The sequence below is a fragment of the Epinephelus moara genome, chromosome 17 (assembly GCF_006386435.1).
Source record: "Epinephelus moara isolate mb chromosome 17, YSFRI_EMoa_1.0, whole genome shotgun sequence".
NCBI classification, from domain to species: Eukaryota; Metazoa; Chordata; class Actinopteri; order Perciformes; family Serranidae; genus Epinephelus; species Epinephelus moara.
Genome location: NC_065522.1, coordinates 13,698,033 through 13,718,147, shown reverse-complemented (window position 1 = coordinate 13,718,147; position 20,115 = coordinate 13,698,033). Strand labels below are relative to the sequence as shown.

General features: G+C 41.9%; 1 protein-coding gene across 1 annotated transcript in view; it reads left to right on the top strand.

Annotated features, from left to right (window-relative positions):
• LOC126404725 (receptor-type tyrosine-protein phosphatase delta-like) overlaps positions 1–20,115 on the top strand; it is a 427,878-nt gene that overhangs the window by 169,028 nt on the left and 238,735 nt on the right. Inside the window, exons 5-6 of the mRNA XM_050068106.1 lie at positions 12,361–12,433; positions 18,978–19,087. The gene's annotated coding sequence lies outside the window, so the exon portion shown is untranslated. The remainder of the gene's footprint in view (positions 1–12,360; positions 12,434–18,977; positions 19,088–20,115) is intronic.

The following is a 20,115-nucleotide window of genomic DNA, read 5'->3' as shown; positions in this document are numbered from 1 at the left end:
AAATCGTCTGCACGGCCGTATCCTCTCACCATCACACTCCCTTTGTCAGCACTGATACCTCTGTGCTTGAAACACTGCGTCGTGTTTACCTGCGCCGGATTTCATTTATTGATGATTCAGGCTGTTTTTAGTGCCAGTGGCGATAATGTACTGTCTGCACTTTGGGAGATAAGTGTGTTCTGGCGCGATAGTTTGGGCTTGTTCGGAATGTCTTTCCTTCTGTCTCCTCCTCTATTTTTATCTCTGTTCTCCTTCCAAAAATTTTTCTTCTGCTTTCTCCTTTTCTTTCATCCCACATTTTGCCTTACATTCTCTTCCATTCACTCTTTCTCTATCTCACCTGTCTTTCTGGGTTTTTTTTTTTTCTCCAGACCTTCCCAGAGGAGAGTAAGAACCCCCTATCTCTCTTTTGCACACTCTCCTCCACTTTTAGACTGTCTCCTCCCTCCCTGACTCCCCCTCCCTCCCTCCTTCCCGCCTTCATCCATATCAACACCAGGTGAATAGCCCTCTGCCTAATATTCATTCATAGTTCCCCTTCTTCCTCTTGACTGCCTCTCCTTCTCCGGCTGTGTTTCTGTCTCGCTGTACCACTTTCAGTTTACACTCCACGCTTTAATATTCCGTCCTCCATCCCAGCACTGCCTCTCAACGCTTTGTCTCCCCTCCCCGCCTCCCTCCTTCACTCTACCCCCTCCTTCCAGTGACGTGACTTTCTCTTTAGTATTCTGTCAGTCATTGACAAGTGTATGGTGATGCGCCTCACTCCGTCACAGGTTTCAGATCAGCTGCAATCATGGAAGGCACGACGTCTTTGACCTTCTCTGATGTAAATGCATGTCACCAACTGTATCTCAAGCTAAAACAATGTCATGGAGTTTGTTTCTTTCTCTATTTCCTTATCCTCTTAGTGATTTATTTTGCTATTTTGCCTTTTCTTCACTCCATTGCTCTTGTTCCCTCTTTCTCCTTCTGCATTGCTCTCTTAAAAGCGTAATTCTTTATGAGACAAGGCATGTTGACGAAGAGCACATTCTTATTTACAGGAACAGCCTTGGAGAGTAGTCGCAGAGAGAGAAAAGGTCATACTCATTCACACCTTCACACCAGGGAGTTGCCCTGGTGCTGTACTCTTTGCCACCGACCAGCTTCATAGGAGCAGTCCGAGTGCCTTGCTAAAGGGCACTTGAGCAAACTTGAAAGAGTTCTCAGGACATCTGTCCATTTTCTGCTTCTCGTTCTACTCTGCTCCCCCACCTTTTCTTCAATCCTTCCCTCAACCGCTTCGTCTATTCCTCCATCCATCCTCTCTGACGCCTTTACATTTACTTCTCTTTCTGCTTCTCCCATCTGTCCCTCGCTGTCACACATCAGGAGTGTGTCAGCGAGGATTCAGAATATGTCAGAGCGCCGTCTGGTCACTCTTCTGGGTTTTTTTTTTCTTCCAAACCCGTCCTTCATCTGTGAAGGTTTCGTTCCATCTCCTGCCTCCTCCCTCACCCTCCCCTGCCATTGTAAACAACTGATTATGCCTTTGAGTTATTCCATCAGGTTTTTTTCTCGCCTAATGATTCTTGTCATGGCGCCGAGCTGAAAATTGAGGCACTCGCGGATCCCCAGTGTAATGGAGCCTTTATCTTTCAACTTCAAATCCCAGAAGCTCCTTAAGTCTTCTCTTTGGAGATTCAGCACCAAAAGCCAAATCTCTCAGTCAATTTACCAGTCGGCCAAGTTGTCATTATTTTTGTGCATATACTGTCATGATCTCGCTATCAGTAAAATTCGTCCCTTACATAACCATCAAGGATGCAATATCTTGCTGAGAAGAAGGACAGGATACACTGTCTGTGCATAGAGGATCACACATGCGTACACACTCACAGTCTCATTTATTTATATGTTTTCATATACGTATTTACATTCCTCTCTCCATTTTTGGATGAAGCGATGATTCAAAAAGAATGAATGCTCAATAAGCACAAGCCATGAGTGAAATATTCAAATGGTGCCCTATTTACAAAGGCTGGAGAGTTTCTCTCGCACTCCCGTCACATGTTTGTTATGTGATATAAAAAGAGAGGCAGCGGCAACTACAGGGACCTCATCCACGGATATTATGCGCCAAGTGGAATCTTTTTATAGCAAGTGTAAACACATTCGTTTGCTGCATTAAGATCGCTCAAAAATTTAGGCGGTTGTCAAGTGCTGGACAAAGGATGTGCCACGTCTTCATTTACACGAGGTGGAGGATGCTTCTGTGTTTGTGTTCTAGGTGAGGGATAGGATGTTTGAGGAGTACAGTAGAAGAGGGCTTGTGTGTACTTATGCAAAATCCTGTGTGCTCCCACACCTGTGTGCAAAGGAGCGCGTCTGTGTGTGTGTTTTGGGCCGAGCTGCCAGACGGCTGCTATCTTGGTGAGTCAGACGGGCAGGGAAGCTGGCGAGGCACGCCGATCGTTTGAAGTGCTATTCTTGCCGGAAGTTCGATCCGCCCCGAGGAAATTTGTCATGTTGTTCTACCTTTCTGATTCCTGTACGGTGGGGGTGAGGGGAAAGGTATTTGTTCCTATTTGCTGTCGACATCTCAATAAACACACACTTGTGTGTAACAGACCGGTAAAGGTAACTAAGGAATTTGTTTGGCCTTGCTGTGAAATCAGTTTTATCTCCTTTTTCTCTCCCTGGTTTGGGACAGAAGTGGGCCAAGCAGCTGTTGTAGCCCAATTCTTGACAGGGCATAATTCTTCATATATTCACCCAGCCCTTGGCTACACACTGGATTGTTCTGCCTTTTGCCAAATATCTGATTTTCTTTCTTACAATCCTCATCCAAATCTGCCTATCATCCACTCTTTCTTTGTTTGAAATTGTCTCACCAGATCCCCATCCCCCTACTTCTAACACCTGATATCTCTCTTTGTACTTCCTGATCGTCTCTCACTCATCTCTATCCAGTCTCCCTCCTGATTTCCCTCCCCCATCCATCTCCCCCCCTCTATCTCACAATATCCACCCAAGGCTTACAGTGTATGCCGGTGTCATTCCATCTGAATTGAATACCTTTTCTTCCATTGGTTAATTAAAGCCACTCTCTCTTTCACATTATTAACTCCACTCCTCTGAGATCCATCAAATCCCCTGGACAGTAAGTAAAAATGAGGCCGAAAGGGGAAGAGTGAAAGAGAGACGTAGATGGTAATAGAGAAAGGGAGAGAAGAAGGGGAGAGAAAGCATATTTTGTTGAGACAGAGAGCCTCAAGAGTGATTCAGCCATTGTTACTCATCCCCTCCTTTTTGCAAGAAGGCTCATGTCATGAGTATTTTAAGTGCTCTCCATTCCGTTGTTCTCCTTTAATCCTGTTAGATAACCCTCTTCCTCCCTCCTCCTTCTGCGTCTTTCTTTCTATTTTTCTTCTTTCCTCCTCCGCTCCCTGCTGCCCACTCAGCAAACGGCGAGTTATGCTCTCTGCCACACGCAAAAAAAAAAAGGCTAGAGTGTGCCTAAACAGGGTAGAAGGAGGAAGAGGGAGAGGAAGCTCGAGCAAGAAGGAAAGCACGGGAGAGGGAAGATGACAAAGATGTGGCGGTACTGGTAGGCGTTGGAGAAATCTGCTGGCCGGTGCGGGCTCATTTGTTAGGAGGAGAGATGAGTGTGGACGAAAGCCAAGGCAGTGGCGAGTGAGTTGTGAACTACACACAACTTGTCGGTAACCTTCGCACAAAGACGGGAAGGGGATGGGGTCGATTTGAAATGCATGTGATGCGGATGGTATTGTAGAATTCAAATCTGAATATCTGGAAAAGCTGCCAAACACAGAGCGACATCTAAATATGTGTTAATGCTTTGTGTTTCTGTCATTTGTCCAAACACACACTCACGGCTCATGCACACACACACACAATTTGCAGAAAGGAGTATTCTGACATACAAGTGCATTTTGTAACCCTTAAAACAGAGACTCCTCTTCCCGGTCCCTATTTTTATAGTGTCTGATGATAAGAGATTGAATCACACTGGATTCACACTTGTATACCAAACAATACGTGATGCAATGGTTCAAACCTGCCTTGTAACCGCTATGCAAAGCCAGCAACCTCACTGGAGCTGCTTCCACTTCACAAGGAATACATTTCCCACAAGCCCCCATCTCCCCAGTCCATCATTTACATGAGGACAATTACAAATGAGGGAGTTGTAGAGTAGGAGCCAGGCGCTGTAGTTCATCTGCCAAGACGAGGTAGCCACTTAGCGCAGGTGAGGTGGGGCAGCCACATTCCTGCAGCTCTTCACATGGAAAAAAAAAAATGGGTCACAAGAGCGGAGGAGAATTGGCTAGACCAATAGCACAGACTAGTGGTGAAGGTTCAGAACTGCGTGAAAGGTCTGTGCTCTTAATTTGAGTCTGTTTGAGGGAAATTCAGTCGAAACCAACAACCCTTATTTCAGTCATCACTGCAAGTGGATAATTCTCTTTGATACATGGTCCTTGCATTTACGCGGCGCCATCATTACCACTTACTTGAACAAGCTTAACCTTCTCAATCACACTCCGACCACCTGATTTGCTTTAAGATTCCGCTCTTCCTCTCACTGCCAAAGAAATTAATTCAGCACAAAGAGGAGGCAGGAGGGGCAGGCACTTGTGCCGAGAAGAATTTGCATGACCCAAAAATGCCCTGCCTCTCCTCCGACTCCATAAATCAAAGGGATAGAGAGAATCCCCAAACGCCTCCATTCTTTGTCCTCAAAGGTGATAAATTGATCCCTGGCTGGCTAATAAGCAGAGGCACAGGGCGGCCCAAACTTCCCAAAGATTTATGCGGCGACAAGTGGATTTATAGAGGAGGAAATGTGAGCGATCTGGAGAACAAAATCTATTTACTTCATTCGTCCCAGTACTCATGAGAGTTGAGATGGGAACTCCTCAGGGAAACCCGGGGGTGTAAGCCTCGGAGAAGTAATGTATCAGGACAATAGAAATAGACTATCTGTCATAGATGCGATGAATGTGATGGAATTATCTGGTTTTGATTGATGAACATGTGTTTCCAATTACAAAGATTCTCAGTCCATGCGAATATGCCCACTGCCTCTGCATGGGCCATGATCCAACACAATTTTGAGTAGATTTCATTCCTCTACTCTGACCCCTTTCATTAAACCTGATCTAATAACAGCAGATTGCTGAAAATCGATATGACCGACACTTAAGCATTCTTAGGTTTGTCAGCCGAGTGAAGGGAGGCAACAGTTCCCCTTCGCCAGGCATAAGAGAAACCTTTTAAGGCAACTCAACCAGTCATCTTAATGACGTGAGGTGATACGGTGACAGGAAAAGCGGCCTTTTAAGAAGATGATCAATGCTATCATCTTCTCCAAAGATGACTGGAAAAAGGGACAGAATATAGCGGCGTAGAGTTTCCTAAGAGGAGCTACCCTCCTTTCCTGTCTCTTCCTCTCTCCTTCTCCTCATGCAATTCTCCCACTTTAGCCTTAATGTGTTTTCCCTCTTCCCGGCCTCGCTCGCTGCACCTTCCTGTTTCATTCTCAGTTTCATCATCTCATCTGATCTCTCACCCTTTACCCTCTTTGTCTCTCCTCATCCTCCGCCACCTAAGCCCTTCCTCCTTTTCCACTGTACCTCCTCTCTGCTTTCTGTCTACCGCACATTATCTCACTCACTCCCCTCTTTGCACTGACAGCATGCTTATCCTGTTGTGTTGATGAGATATTTGAACGATTAACATTATGCATGCTGAGCAGATTATGATAGCCTTTGGGGAGGAGCAGTTTCAGCATGATGGAAAGTTTCCAGCATGATAGAAAACTCTGCTGATAAGAGGGCTTTGCAGACAAGGGAGAAGTACCATCCAAAGATGTCTGTACTCACCTATTCTTCACCACAGCAGCAGCAGCAGCAGCAGCAGCAGCAGCAGCAGCAGCCTTCCACATTCTTCATTCTAAGAGAGAGGGATGGACAAGGAAATTCAGTTCGCTTCAAAATTGTCAATAGTACTTGTGTGCAGAGGACAAAAATGTAGCTATTGTCTAAAGGATTAGCAATAACATTAAGGAGAAGAGGGAAGACAACGCTCAGTTTTTGCAATAAAGGACGACAGAAGCCTATTTTTCCATGCCACATAACTCCTGAGGAAAAGTTGCTGCTTCATGAAGTGATTTTTAGAATTTGCATCTTTGAGTTTGGATGGGAACATTTCTCACTGAGACAGCTCACATGGCAAATGTGATATCCCGTCAACATCCGCCTGACAACTGCAAACCTATGCAAATGTGTCTAAAATATCATACCTCCTCCCACCTGAAGCATATCTTTTTTGGGCTGCATGACGCCAATTCTGAATAGACATATGATGTACCATATAACTAATTCCATCTACGTCTGACAGTGACGCTACCCTGTGCCACTGAGGCAGCTGTTGGTACAGAGAGAGAGTGAGACGCAGAGTGAGAGAGAGTGAGAGAGAGGGGGAAGCGAAAGGCAGATCACTTCCCAAGTGCTCATTTTTAGCTGGCTTGTTTGGGCACAGCGCACCAGAGCTGACGAGCTGAGCACAGAGTTTTTGACACAATGGTGTCAAACTCGGAACTGTGATGTTCAGCTCACACAAGTGAATAGCATCGCACCTGCTGGCAACATGCAGACACAGACACAAACAGACTGTTATCAAGCCTGCGTGGCAATTAGTGTGTTTGGGAGTGCTGTGAACCCTAATGACACATTTGCCATACATTGTTTCATTAGGAAGCTTTCAGGGAGATGGCATATGGAATCTTTTGGAACTGCAGAAACAATTTGCAAATGGCATCCATAAATCATATAAGTTAGGTAACTTGGAACTAGAGCAGAGCTGTAACACTTGAGACGTAGCAAGATAAAGCTGGTCTAGCAGTTGATCCGTACTTGGTTATGGCATCATATAAGAGTTGCTGTCTTGAGAGTTTTGTTCCACCTCTTTCCTCAGGATCTTAGAAAATATTTAACAGATGGGAGCCTCACTGTTTTCTATGCCATGCTGTGTCAGCGCTGAAATGAAGACTATTCCTCCTTTTTGATGTTTCAAACTGTTTCACTAGAACAGGCGGTAAAGCTCACAAATATACAAAACTCTAATCAAGAAAAACAACTGCTGTTAAAGCTGCACTTGTTCATTTTTTAAAACCCATTGTATAGTAGGGTGTATACATCGATCTGGATGAATATGTCAATATAACAATCCAATATCATTGATGCAAAGAAAAGCATTGATACAGACTGTCACCTTTAAAATATGCCTTTATTTTGAAATTCTGATGTGACACTATTGTCATCAAAGCACATCTCTTGTGCAGCAGACCCTACGCTGTTGTCTACGTACGTGGCCTACACCATTGTGAGCATTTATATATGTGCACTGATGTGTCTGTGTGGCTCTGCAGTTACACCTCCAAAACACGAGTCGGCAACAGAGGTTTCTGTGAAGTGCTGTTAAGTTTAGGTCATTCAAAACACACCCAAAACACACATTAAATATGGTTTAATAGAGACAATTTCAACAAGTACACAGATGCACTTCACTATAACTTGCAGGACTCACAAACAAAGCATTTGTCTTTTGCTGGACACACTTTTCTCCATAAATATAACATGTTAATGTTATTAGCACAAGCCTATGGCATTTTACATTGTATAAATTAGCCTAGCAACGAGTGGAGATTTCCTCTGCTCATATGAAGCCAGGATAAATCACACAGAAGACTTAAAATGCTATTTTGTGGAGGCTTTATTGTCATCAGAATTTACGGTTTCTTATCTATAAAATTTTAATGAATAGAAGCTTTGTTTGTAAAATGATGAAATGACAAAAATAGAGAGATCTGCATCGCTGAGATGCGTACATTTCTGGGGAGGTGCTACAGCATAGGGTACGGCATAGGCTCTACGTCAATGCAGCTCCTACAGCTAAGGTACAGCGTCGATTTGATGCAGAAGTATAAATTCCGCCTTAATATTTAAACAGTGCTAGAGGCCAACACCAGGCAGATAATGGCAAGCAGCTAAGGACAAACACAATGACGATATTTGCTGATATTGTCCCATATTGATCGCAGGCCCCTAAATTGAGTCAAATGGAAATCATTTCATGGCAGACTTTGTGACTTCAGCAGATATTGTATTGTTGTCTAAAGAATCATTTTCATATTGTGATGAAACTTGTGATGTGGAGGTAGCAGTGAGTTTGCTGAACACAGGGTGAAGCATTTAGCAGCTAAACAGTTGGTGAAGACCAAAACACAACTAAAGAGGACTGTGGATACCAGACTTGCATTGCATGCCAACTAGCCATTAATATTGCTGACTTAAGGCTGGGAAATGTAACAAGATTATCTTGATATCAGGATATGAGACTAGATATCATCTTATATTATGGATATCATAATATTGTGTTGGCTTTTCCTGGTTTTAAAGGCTGCATTATAGTAAGATAATGTCATTTTCTGGACTGTTGAAGCTGTTGTATTATTTGCTTTTACCACTTTGTCATTATATCCACATTGGTAAAGACTGAACAAAAATATCATTGTGTAATTATTGTGTGAACGCACGAATAGTCAATCCTACAGTATTGTTACAACACAGACAGAGGTATTTACTCAAAAATACAGTGATATATATATTTTTTTCATATTGATCAGCCCTTCTCTGAATCACTGCTAGAAACATAACTGAGCCACCCAAATGAAATAACAAAAAACAACAAGACAAGTGGCCAGAACTTATCGAAAGAGTACTTGGTTTCAGTCTACCTCAACAACATAAAATCCTAAAGACACACACAGAACTGTTGTCTTTGAAATGCACGACAGTAGATGTCATTTTGTATGGTTATTAACTATTTGGGTGGCAGCAGCTCAGCCCACAAGAACTTGGTTTGGGAACTGGAGGGTCACCAGTTCAAGTCCCCATACGGACCTAGTATGGAGGGTGGACTGGTAGCTGGAGAGGTGCCATTGAGCAAGGCACTGAACCCCCCAACTGCTCGGGGTGCCGGTCAAAAGCAGCTCTTTCGCTCTGACATCTCTCCATTTAATGCACCTTAAGGTTCTGTTTGTCTGTGTATGACAATAGAGTGGAAACAATTGAATTTCCCCTCAGGATTAATACAGTATCTTCTTCTTCTACTAATATATTCCCTTGTGTCTATTGGATGTGTAAACAGGTGACTGTTTGCGAACCAGTTAGCCATATAACCCAGTCTTCCTAACATTTTCAACTGATTTTTATGTTTTGTCATAAAGAATATTCTATGATATATGTAATTAGGCAGCAAATACATGATTGACATTAAAAGTAAGTACTCTTGTGTCATTATTATTCTGAATAAGACAATATTCTGAATTAAAATTTGGCCATGTATGCAGCATATTCTGCTTGGATATTGTGAATCAGGCTTTTCTTCTGAATGTAGCATTTCCCAATGAAGACATTTGGGATATGCTGGTAATGGCTGGGTTTTTGGAGCATTCTTTGGACACGGTAACAGCACATTCAGAAAATGTGTCTCAATTTCGAGTTGTGCAGTTTGCGACACACGGGGTCTGGCCTGTTTACTGTCAGCTCTGTGCATTGTCGTGGATGCATTGTACATACAGGAAGCCAACAGTTTTCAAGGTTGGAGCAGAGATGCATGCCTGAAAGAAAAGCTCACATCCCTGGTTGGAAGGAGTAACACTCCTACGTTTAGACGTTATAAAAGGTTTTTTGATATGTGCAAATATCGCCATGCTGACTTTTTCAAGACAGTGATTGAAGGAATTAAAGATGGAGGCTGTGGATGCACATATGTACAAGTCTACCACTGGTGGAAATCTTAAAGAAAAAATGGGGTTTTGACGCAAAGAAGCAAATTAGCAACCGGGTCTAGCCATTCCACTCTTTCATATTTTGACATGATAAACAGCACTTTAGGACATTTTTATTGGAGTGTACGCAGCAGCATGTAAACAGGATTTTAGCAAAATATTCACTTCCATTAGTTGTGTCAGCAGCTTTCAGAATAAGTACAAAAACCTGGATATTTTGTGCATGTAAACAAAGTCATAGTATACGCAATGGATCACTGAAGTGCCACCCCAAGTGGTACCTGGCTCTACTGTAGTTGACTTTCTACTGTATCAAAGTGCCAGTTTTAGTCACAGGCTTGAGGCTGGTTTTACAGTGGTCCTGCAGTAAACATTGAACTAACCCTCCATACCACAGTCCATTTCCTGTGCTGTTTATACAAGCACGATGGCGCCATAATTCCTGTGCTTTGCCAGCAGCAGAGTGTGCTGTAAATTACCAGTCATTTATGACTGGGTGTGATCTTCCCAGCATTCAATCAGAGCACTAAAAAAATAAACAAATAAGGATTAGATTTTTTTTTTCTAACTGCTCCCACTTGACTGGCGTTTTAGAAGTCGTGTATGGATAAGTAATATCTTCACCTCCACCTCAACATTCTGCTGGTTTTATGAGTGGAGCTGGTGTCTCTGTTGGTTACTGTTCAGGGGAAGGTCATAAACGGGCGATTTATGTCTGAAGTGCAGCCAGGAATGCTGATGCTACTGTCAGAGAGCAGAGATACTGTCTGGTTTGACTCACATTTAATGGAAACTGTAAAGTCCACAACTGAACGTCCTAACTCATGCACTTTTTACAGTATGTGCTCATACTGAGGAAGCGTTAACATAACAGGCAGACGGAGGATATATAGAATGGTATAATGAGATAGATGGAATATAAGTTTGCTCCTTGCGACACTAAAAGCAGGTCTCACATTTTCAGCATCTTACATCACATTTCAAGTCTAATTTGAGGTCTAAGTGCACCAAATGTGCCTCCAGTATTAAACTTATTCGTCATAGTGAGAAATGAGAACACTTCATTAGCTCTCAGTCCTCCAATGGTGTCTGCACTTGTGGAAAATATTATTCAATATAAACACATAACTTGCAACACGGTCTCACAAGTGCAACAGTGTCCATAAATGCAACACCAGCTAATATGATGTTAGATCGATTTCTGCACCACCTACTTTTTTCACAGCGGTTATCTGGACTTTTAAGTCACCATTGTTAAGTTATGGGCATTTTAATTGCTATAGACAGGGGTCCATTAGCATAGCTTCTTGGGTGGCCATGGCCATGTTTCTCCAAATCATTAAGCTAATTATACAAGCTAATTAATCAGTATGCTTGGAATGGGCTGCGTGAGCAGACGCAGCTCTTTGTTGGCTTGCATAATGAAAGGAGTCCATTTTTAGATGGGGAAAATGAAGAAGGGGAGGGAGAAAGAAACTTTGATCTCAAAAGTAAACATATGATTTTTGCATATCAAGTGCGTCGGCTAAGTTGGAGGAAAAAAAATGTGAAGTCGGATTACTGATGCAAAAAGCCAAGCTGGATTCACATTTGTAGTGCTTTGAAGATGCGGAACACTGCATGGAGATAGCACATAGTAGAGGTAGTGTGTGCAATGGTGTCCAACAACCAATTATCAGTGTCACTGTCATGCAAGACAAACACAGGCAGAGATCTGTCAGTCACTGGCGCTGCTGTTACATTTGAGGGCAATCAGACAACTTCAAGCATGTGCTCCTCTTCCATTACTGAGCTGAGCTCTGGTCTTGGAATTTCATAAAGCAAACATGGGAGACCGTTAATATTGATGTGTGTGTATTTGACAAAGCCTGTCTGTGTGTTCTCAAGAATGAGGAGGACCTCTGTGCTCCTCGGACATCATTTAAGGTCCCTTGCCACCCTATTATTTTCTAGTCATCAATCTGAACCAAGCTGTTGACAAAATCAATTAAGGTCCCATGTATGTGCGCTGTATGGTTATCACTGGGCGTGTATGTGCATGTGTGTGTGTGTGTGTGTGTGTGTGTGTACGTCAGGCGCATATTCATGCTTTCTTGCACACAACTAAGGGCGCATGAAAGAGAGTCACTGTCAGAAATTATTACTTACAAGCAGACATATCCAAACATCCTGCTATCCTGTCTCCAGTATGTGGTAGAGACACTGTCAGCGTTCATGCAGGAGTCTATTTTTAGCAGCTCTTATTATGCACAACGGAAAATCACCTCCTCAAAGTACATGAAGCATGTTTACAAAACCTAATGGGACTATGCTGATAACACAGCGATGCGTAGTGGCTACAGGGTATGTTGGAGTATGCACGTCTCCATACGTCTCAACATGTGATTGTGTGTGCGAGTCTACGGCACAATGATCCAAGTGTTCAGTTGTAAATGGACAATGATACAATACACTAAAGCATGACTCACATTGACCTCTCTTTCTCTTCCCCCCTCCAGGGAGATTCTGAGGAGTTCTCTTCTTTCATCACTCTGGTCCGAGGCAGCAATCGCAAATCATTATTCCAAACAGGTAAGATCCTCCCTCCTTGAAACTGTATTATTGAACAAAGCACTCCGTCTATGACAATCACCTGTGACCAAATCCTGTTTTCAATGTTCAAATGTCAAAGCAGCCACGAAAAAAATCAACAGGACAATAATGTCAACCCACAGAAATCAAATCAAAGGTCAAACAACTAAATGTTGTTAGTATAGATGGGTATAGATGAATGTATGAAATGATCTATTGTTCAGTCACGGTAAATTGGTTTCCTGACTGCCTGACTTTTTATTATTTGATATGAAATAATAGTCAAGCTTGGCAAACAAGTTAGGTTTGATTTCCTTTTATGAAACAGGGTAGATGTTTTATAAATTATAGAACAGCTGTGTTTACAGTGGTACACTGAGGATTGTCCTGTTGTAATCACATTAAAAAAACAGGCACAGCATTTCTCTCACAGACACATTGTTTGGCTACTGTACTGGACTGATGCTCAATTGCCTGAAATATCACTGGTATTGCTCTGCAAAGCACAGTGACACACATAAAGCATGCTAATGGTGCCCTCTGGAGTACAGAAATCTCTACTGCTGCTGCTCGACTGTTTTTACAAGAGATCTGTTTGCACATTAAGACTGCGTGGACGATGCAGCCATTCGCACTTCTCGCAGCTTTTGGAGGACTGACAGGTGCTTTTAGCACATTGTGGAAGCCTAAGCACACTTGCAAGCACATAGAGACGACAAGAGGAGGCTCCCTGAGAAAATAAAGTCACAGTAGGTGACCTTAATCTAAACACGCTGAATCTCCAGAATCATCTATCGAAATAATATCATCTCTAAAATGCCCGCTACTGTGTTGTCACATGCAAAGTGGCATTTTCAACTGCACTCACATGTACATATGACTACAAATGCTCAACCATACTGCAAAAAATCAGTCTCACATTAAAAATAAATGACTCCTCCTCGTTATTATTTTTATCATAATGATGTTTAAGTTGGGATCATTAGCAGTACAGTTCACGTCCTTTGGAACCAGAGAGGAGTTACCCTCTATCACAGCGCTGTTTTTCAGATCAATGACTAGTGCTGTGGTTTCCCCCAAAGGACTTGCGGGTGCAGCTGTAATTGGAGCGTTTGTGTTGCTGTGAGTTACTTTCCCGTAGGCCCCACACACCAGAACATTCCTCTACATGTCCATAGGATTCCCAATGAACTTATCAAATGCACCTGCAGGGAAAGTTCTGCGGCGTTCTATTTTGAGATCAAATTATATAGCAAAGCTGCTCCAACCCTGTGTCTTGTTACTGGGACACAGCCCTTCGCTTTTATGTCTTATTTTTACCGGCAGCGTCAAGTATATTCCCCAGTGTGTTAAATAGGTGAGTGTCAACGCTACGAGGCAAACGCTGCTTTTCACTCAGAGCATTTCACACATATGATGCCCTCTGTCCCCTGTGGCAATTACTGTGAACACTTGCGAAAATTTGTCAGAGGCTCAGGTGGCAAAGTGATTTGAATTAAAGATGACAGCGACAAATGCAGCTTCAGTGGAAAGGCTAGACAAAAACAGTTAAGTACAGACAAGTGAGTTAGACTAACTTTGTGCCTGAAGTATTGTAAATGACAGCGGCAAAATTGTCAGCATCGCATAGTCTGTTGGAGGCCATTTGAATGTCCTGTTCAACAACCATTAAGGCATTAAATTTAAATTGAATCTGCTGTTTCTTCTCAGAGAGAAAGTCTTAAAGACACTTGTTAAATGACACTGTAGCGCATTTCACAAAGAGCGGTGGGTACGTAGGTGCCCTACACCTGTCAGATGGAGTTGTGTTATATAAAGCAGAATTCGCAGCAGTCGCAGGTGACCTCGTTCAGAATAGCAATGAGTCCAGCAGCCAAAAAACTTTCCAAAGTCTACTTTCTAAAAGTGCTTACAATAAATGAGAAGTGACCTGCTAACGGTGAAAAATGCTGTCTTTTTACAGCGAAGGCCATCCATAATTGGGAAAAAGTTGAGGTGCTGCACACAACAGTGCATGACTACTGGGCTGAATTATGTCTTTTGAAGGTCCAGTGTGTCGCATTTAGAGGAATACACTGGCAGAAACCTAATATAGTAAGATGAGCATGTTTTTTTAGTTTATAATCACCTGAAAATAAGATTCATTGTGATTTTGTTAACTTAGAATGAGCCGCTGATATCTACATAGGGAGTGAGGTCTTGTGTACAGAGATCGCCATGTTTCTACAGTAGCCCAGAACAGACAAACCAAACACTGCCTCCAGATAGGGCCGTATGTGTTTTTACATTGGCCTTATACCATAACTTTGTGGATAATTCTGCTCCTGGTGAAAATCCCCTGAATGTCTGAATCTTAAGTTATCAGAGAAAGAAAGGTGAGCATACATTAGCAGGTGCTAGGCTAGAGGACTGTCTCTGACATGCCAAACAGCATTATAAAAACACTGATTTGTAACTTGAAACTGCTTTATTCAGTGTTTTTACTTGTTTTAATCACCTGGTCCAATTATTTTTGAGAGCAGGAGATCTCTGCGGATAATTCGGCTCCCAGTAAAAACCTCTTGAACATGTAGATCAGAAATAAGGTGAGCACGCATTAAGTTATCAGAGAAAATAGATGAGACGGTGCTGGGTGAGCTGCCTGTCTACATCGTGCCAAACAGTGTAGGAGAAACACCGATTTGCAACTGAAACTCTGCGGATAATTCGGCTTCCAGTAAAAACCTCCTGAACAAAAAACACTAAAGAAATTCTCACCAGGAGAAGTTTCAGCTGGTTGCAGTTACCATTGGGCAATATGGACAAAAATTCATATCTTGGTATTTACAGGCTGACTGGCGATGCACGATCTGGGTATTTTCTATGAAACGGGCGACATGTTTTCAGTTGCAAGTCAAAGTCACATTTGAGATGTAACAAGCAGTTTTATAAAAACAGACTGTGATCAAAATAAAATGCAAAGACAGGGATTTTATTCCCATGTTTGAAAGTATGCAGCTGCATAACAGTAAGCATACACCTCCAAATCACCAGTCGGCAAGTGCTGTAAAGTTTAGTTGATTCAAAACACACATTAAACATGGCTTAATAGTGACAATTTCAAACACAGGTACACAAATCAGCTTTACAACTCACAAGCATTCACAGACAAAGCACTTGTCTCTATCTGGACACATGTTCCCCACAAATACAACATGCTAATGTTTTTAGCACAAGCCTATGGCATTTTACATTGTATAAATTAGCCTAGTGGCTAGCGAACTTCTCCTCTACTCATATAAAGCCAGGGACAACAGCAACATTTTAAAAAAGTAATGTTGCAAAATTCGGCTCCATTACAGCTCACAAGGTTTAATGACAAAATAACTGTCTTATGCTAAACATGTTTTCCAAACAAATACAACATGCTAACGTTATTAGCACAAGCCTATGGCACTTTACACTGTTTAAATTAGCCTAGCGAATAGTGGAGATTTCCTCTGCTCATATGAAGCCAGGATAAATCACACACAAGACTTAAAATGCTATTTTGTGGAGGCTTTATTGTCTTAACAATTTATTGTTTCTTATCTGTGAAATAAAAGTAAATAAAAGCTTTATATCCACTGAGGGAAATGATTTCAGCTAGGGATGTCCCGATCCGAATCGGCCGCCGATATTAGCAAAAACACGTGCATCAGCATCGGATCGGACTGCATGGAAAAATGCCGATCCCAGAACTCCGATCCAGTTTTTCACAGACTCCGATCCAGGTTTTCCGGCCAGCCCAGTGATCCTCGATTCAAGCAGTCTATTCCAGTGATCCGCTCCAGCACTTACTATCAATCCACCAGGCTAGCATGCAGACACATGGAGGGAAGGGTAGGAAGAGTAGCGGTCAATTTAGTTAACTGACTATTTGTTTTCTGCTCTGGTTTTTTGAGAGTGATATTTTTATTTGGTTTACACTCTTACTGTTTAAGTAAAGAGCACTGATGGCATTGTTTTGGGCACAATTAGTGAAATTGGAGCCATGGATGGACTATTGCTTGTTTAAACAGTTGTACAATATTGTGTGTGGTTTTTTGTCCCCTCTGTTGGTCCCAGGAAACAGCAGCACCAGGCTGGCACTGACACTACTAAAATAACTGAAAAGGAAAGGCTGCATTGTTTGTTAAATGTCAACAATGTCTTGTGGTGTTAATCTATTTTTTATTTATTAGGGGGCCAAAGCACAAGTGTGTGGAGTCTTGCTGCTATTTTAATTTCAATGTTAGACATTTTAAAGATTTCTTGTGTTGATTTATTTTCTATTTATTAAGGGGCCAAAGCAGCCAAAGCAAACCAGCTATATTTTTTATTTAATGTTAATGTTCAAGTTTAAAGTTTGTTTATTTAACCCTGTTAACAATAAACAGGTCAGTTTCTCATACCAACTGTTGTGGATCATTCTAACTAACCTGATTAAGTAGTTGTTCTTGTTAGAGTAATATCGCTTGATCAAACCTTTTCTAACATGACTGACAACAAAATAAGTGAATATGTATAATACGCGCTTGGATCGGATCGGTATCGGCCAAAACTCAAGGCTGTAATATCGGTATCGGATCCAAAGTGAAAAAGCTGAATCGGGACATCCCTAGTTTCAGCTTACAAAAATAGACTGGAGGACTGTTTTGCCATGATGTGTAGTTACATTTCAATAGAGGTGCACGTCAAGTTACGGCTCAAAAAGTTGTTGCTGGAGAACTTATGAGTGAGTGAGTGGGGCAGAGCTGTGTGAAGAGTGCACACTGGTATGCGTCATGTAACGTAACTTGACCCTATATCGATAAATTTATATCTTGCTTGAAAATATATTGTTATATCGCACATAGTTGTTATATTGCCCAGCCCTTGTTGCAGTTTTTAATCTTCACCTCTAGATGCCATTTAATCCCCCTTAAGCTTACACACTGTTCCATTAATGTGAAGATGGCAAATATTGTTAAAGTACAGTATATATTTTTAATCAACCCTCAGGAACACATTTCCATGTAATCTCTTCTGTTTAAGGCATAGAGGTAAGAGCTCTCTTGGAAGTAGGTCAGGGGTTAATTATCACGTTCAAGGATACTTTAATGGGTACGGCCATCCATTGGGTCAAGACAGAGGCCTTCCATTGTGATGTGTGGTCTGACCTAACTGACTACTGGTCCATCCTGCCACCTCCAAGGGTCAGGGTGCCTGATATGACTGCGTCTCCATACTTCTTAAATTTGATATATTGTATTACGGCTAACAAAAAGGTGTGTGTATGCGTGTGTGTGCACCTAAGCATGTGTTGGGGGCCGTCCCCGGCTGCGATGATTTATTATACCGCTTGAAGGGACTTGTACTTTCATGAGGTCACATGAGTAACATGGCAGTCAGGCATAGCACACTGTTCTCTTTGGCCCTGCTGGCGATAGGAAGGCATGCCAAAACAGCTAAAACAGATTCCAGTTTGCACATATTCAGGTACACAGTATAAAGTATATATTCATTGTGCACACACTCACACAGACGTGCGCACACACACACTAAATCAAATACTGTAATCCAGGCTTAATACTGCTTTATCACCTGCGCAGGAGGCAAACGTTATGCAAATGCACATAAGCTATTCCAAAGGCACGTCAGATTTAAGGCCTGTCTTTAATATGTCTTTTGAGAGGTTAATTCTATGCAAATACAGCCTCATGAGTTGGGAAACGCTCAGGATATTTTCCTAATAACACTAAGGGGATGCCACTGAGATGCAAAGTGGAGTCTTTTAGATTGACCTTGGATGATTATTTTGAACTTGGATTTCACCTGAGGGTGGCAATGCAATATTTCATTATTTTGTATTGCAAACACAGGTCTGCACAAGTGCAACAGAGATAGTACTGGTCATTTGCATGCTCAGACTTCACTGAATTCATACAACTAAAGTAGCTTCTCTGGAATTACAGTCAAATCTGCAGAATGACAGAAGTATGAAAATGGAGTGAGGCTGAAGTGTGCTAGTGATCAGCTTTATGATTTTCATTTTAGAGTTCTGGTCTTCTTATATTCACCCTCAGGTGTATTTTTCTCATATTGTGCGCAATATCAAAAGAGTTGGTGGAAAAAAAAAAACATGAAAGCTGGTTGCTGGAGAGACACAATGCACCACTGTGAAAAGACTGATGAAATGAACATATCAAATCTGACATATTTGTTTGTGCTTCCTCCCATAAGTGTAATTTTGCCCACTCTCTGCAACAGTAAATAAATAAGGGCATTGTTGAAAATAGGCCATGAAAAACATGCTAATATTAGAAATGCATTTCATCCACTGATTTTCTTTTGCTTTCAAATGACGGACTAAGCCTCTCGGGCGAGCAGTGGGTTGATGCTAGTTGATTTTGCTGCTGTTATCGACAGAATAGTAGAAGCTCATTTGGCTTTATTTCAATCTTTCCAGTTTGTTTTCTTAAAAAAAAGAAGGCAAGGTTTGTGATTTTCTGTTCAATTATTTGAGATAAAAACCTTATCCCACTGACTTTTTCTCATCTCCTAGGTGGGGGCAAAGGGGGCAATCTTTTCAGTGGTGAGTCGGCGAGGTAAAACTGCAGCAGCGGGCAGCATGTTGGCACCTGCATGAACCCAACAGAGGAGCCTCATTTCTTGGTGAGTTGAACAAGTTTTCTTTTTTTCTAGTACACCACACAGTCGATAAGGATGCTGTTTTTCCTCACACAAGGTTTTCCATAGTAAACTTAGCATGTGTGGTAGCTAATTTGGTTATGACTTAATCTCATTAACTCTTGAGAAAAAAAGAGCTTAATTGCAAAATAAGCAGGAGCATTTTTCTCCACACTATAAGCTTTTAATATGAGAAAAGCAGCTTTCAGAATAAATTGGAACAGCATTTTCATTGACAGTGATGTACCAGGGCCTCTTTTTTGAACCAAATCAAAGTCTTTGCCTTTAAAAAGTTCGAGCTATTGATTTTGTGAATGGTATGAAAAAGACAATTTCCATTTTTATGAATGACATAAGGATGTATTTTAATTGAAGAATGTGTAGAGGTTTCTTATAATCAACTCCAATTCGAAGTGTCAACATTAAAGGTCCAGAGTTCAAACCACTTTTGTCTATGTGCGGGTAAAGAGCTAGCATTTTGGGACTAACGCTGTGGCTAAATTTGGATAATACTGTACACTTTCATGTTGTTCACTACTTACTTGCACAGTGTATGAATTTTGACATGGTAGTGTTGTTTCAATGCAAATGACAATTGCAATATTTGACCATATACTCTTTTAAATGCCAAGTTGCCACCAGACGGCGCATTACTGCCAACATTTTACCGCAATTGTTGCTCACCAAAATATCTGCCGGTTTATTTGCTTGTTCACCAGAGTAACTGCAAATACTGCAGCTTCCTATGCTGCCATTTTCACACCTTTCGTAGTCTGTCCCCTTTATGGATGTATGAAAAGACCTGGATGCAAGGTCGGAGATGGGACCCCATTCATTCCAATGAAAGTTGCTCAGTGGTACATAAAGCCAAAACTGTTCAACTGCTGCGCATAAAGTTACCCAGAAGATCGGCGCTGCTTCCACATCACTGGACCCAAAGAGCAAGGGCACTAGAGAGTTCCCCGGCCTAGCCAGCTACATCCAGTTTAGCCCTCCACTAACTTGAATGGGGA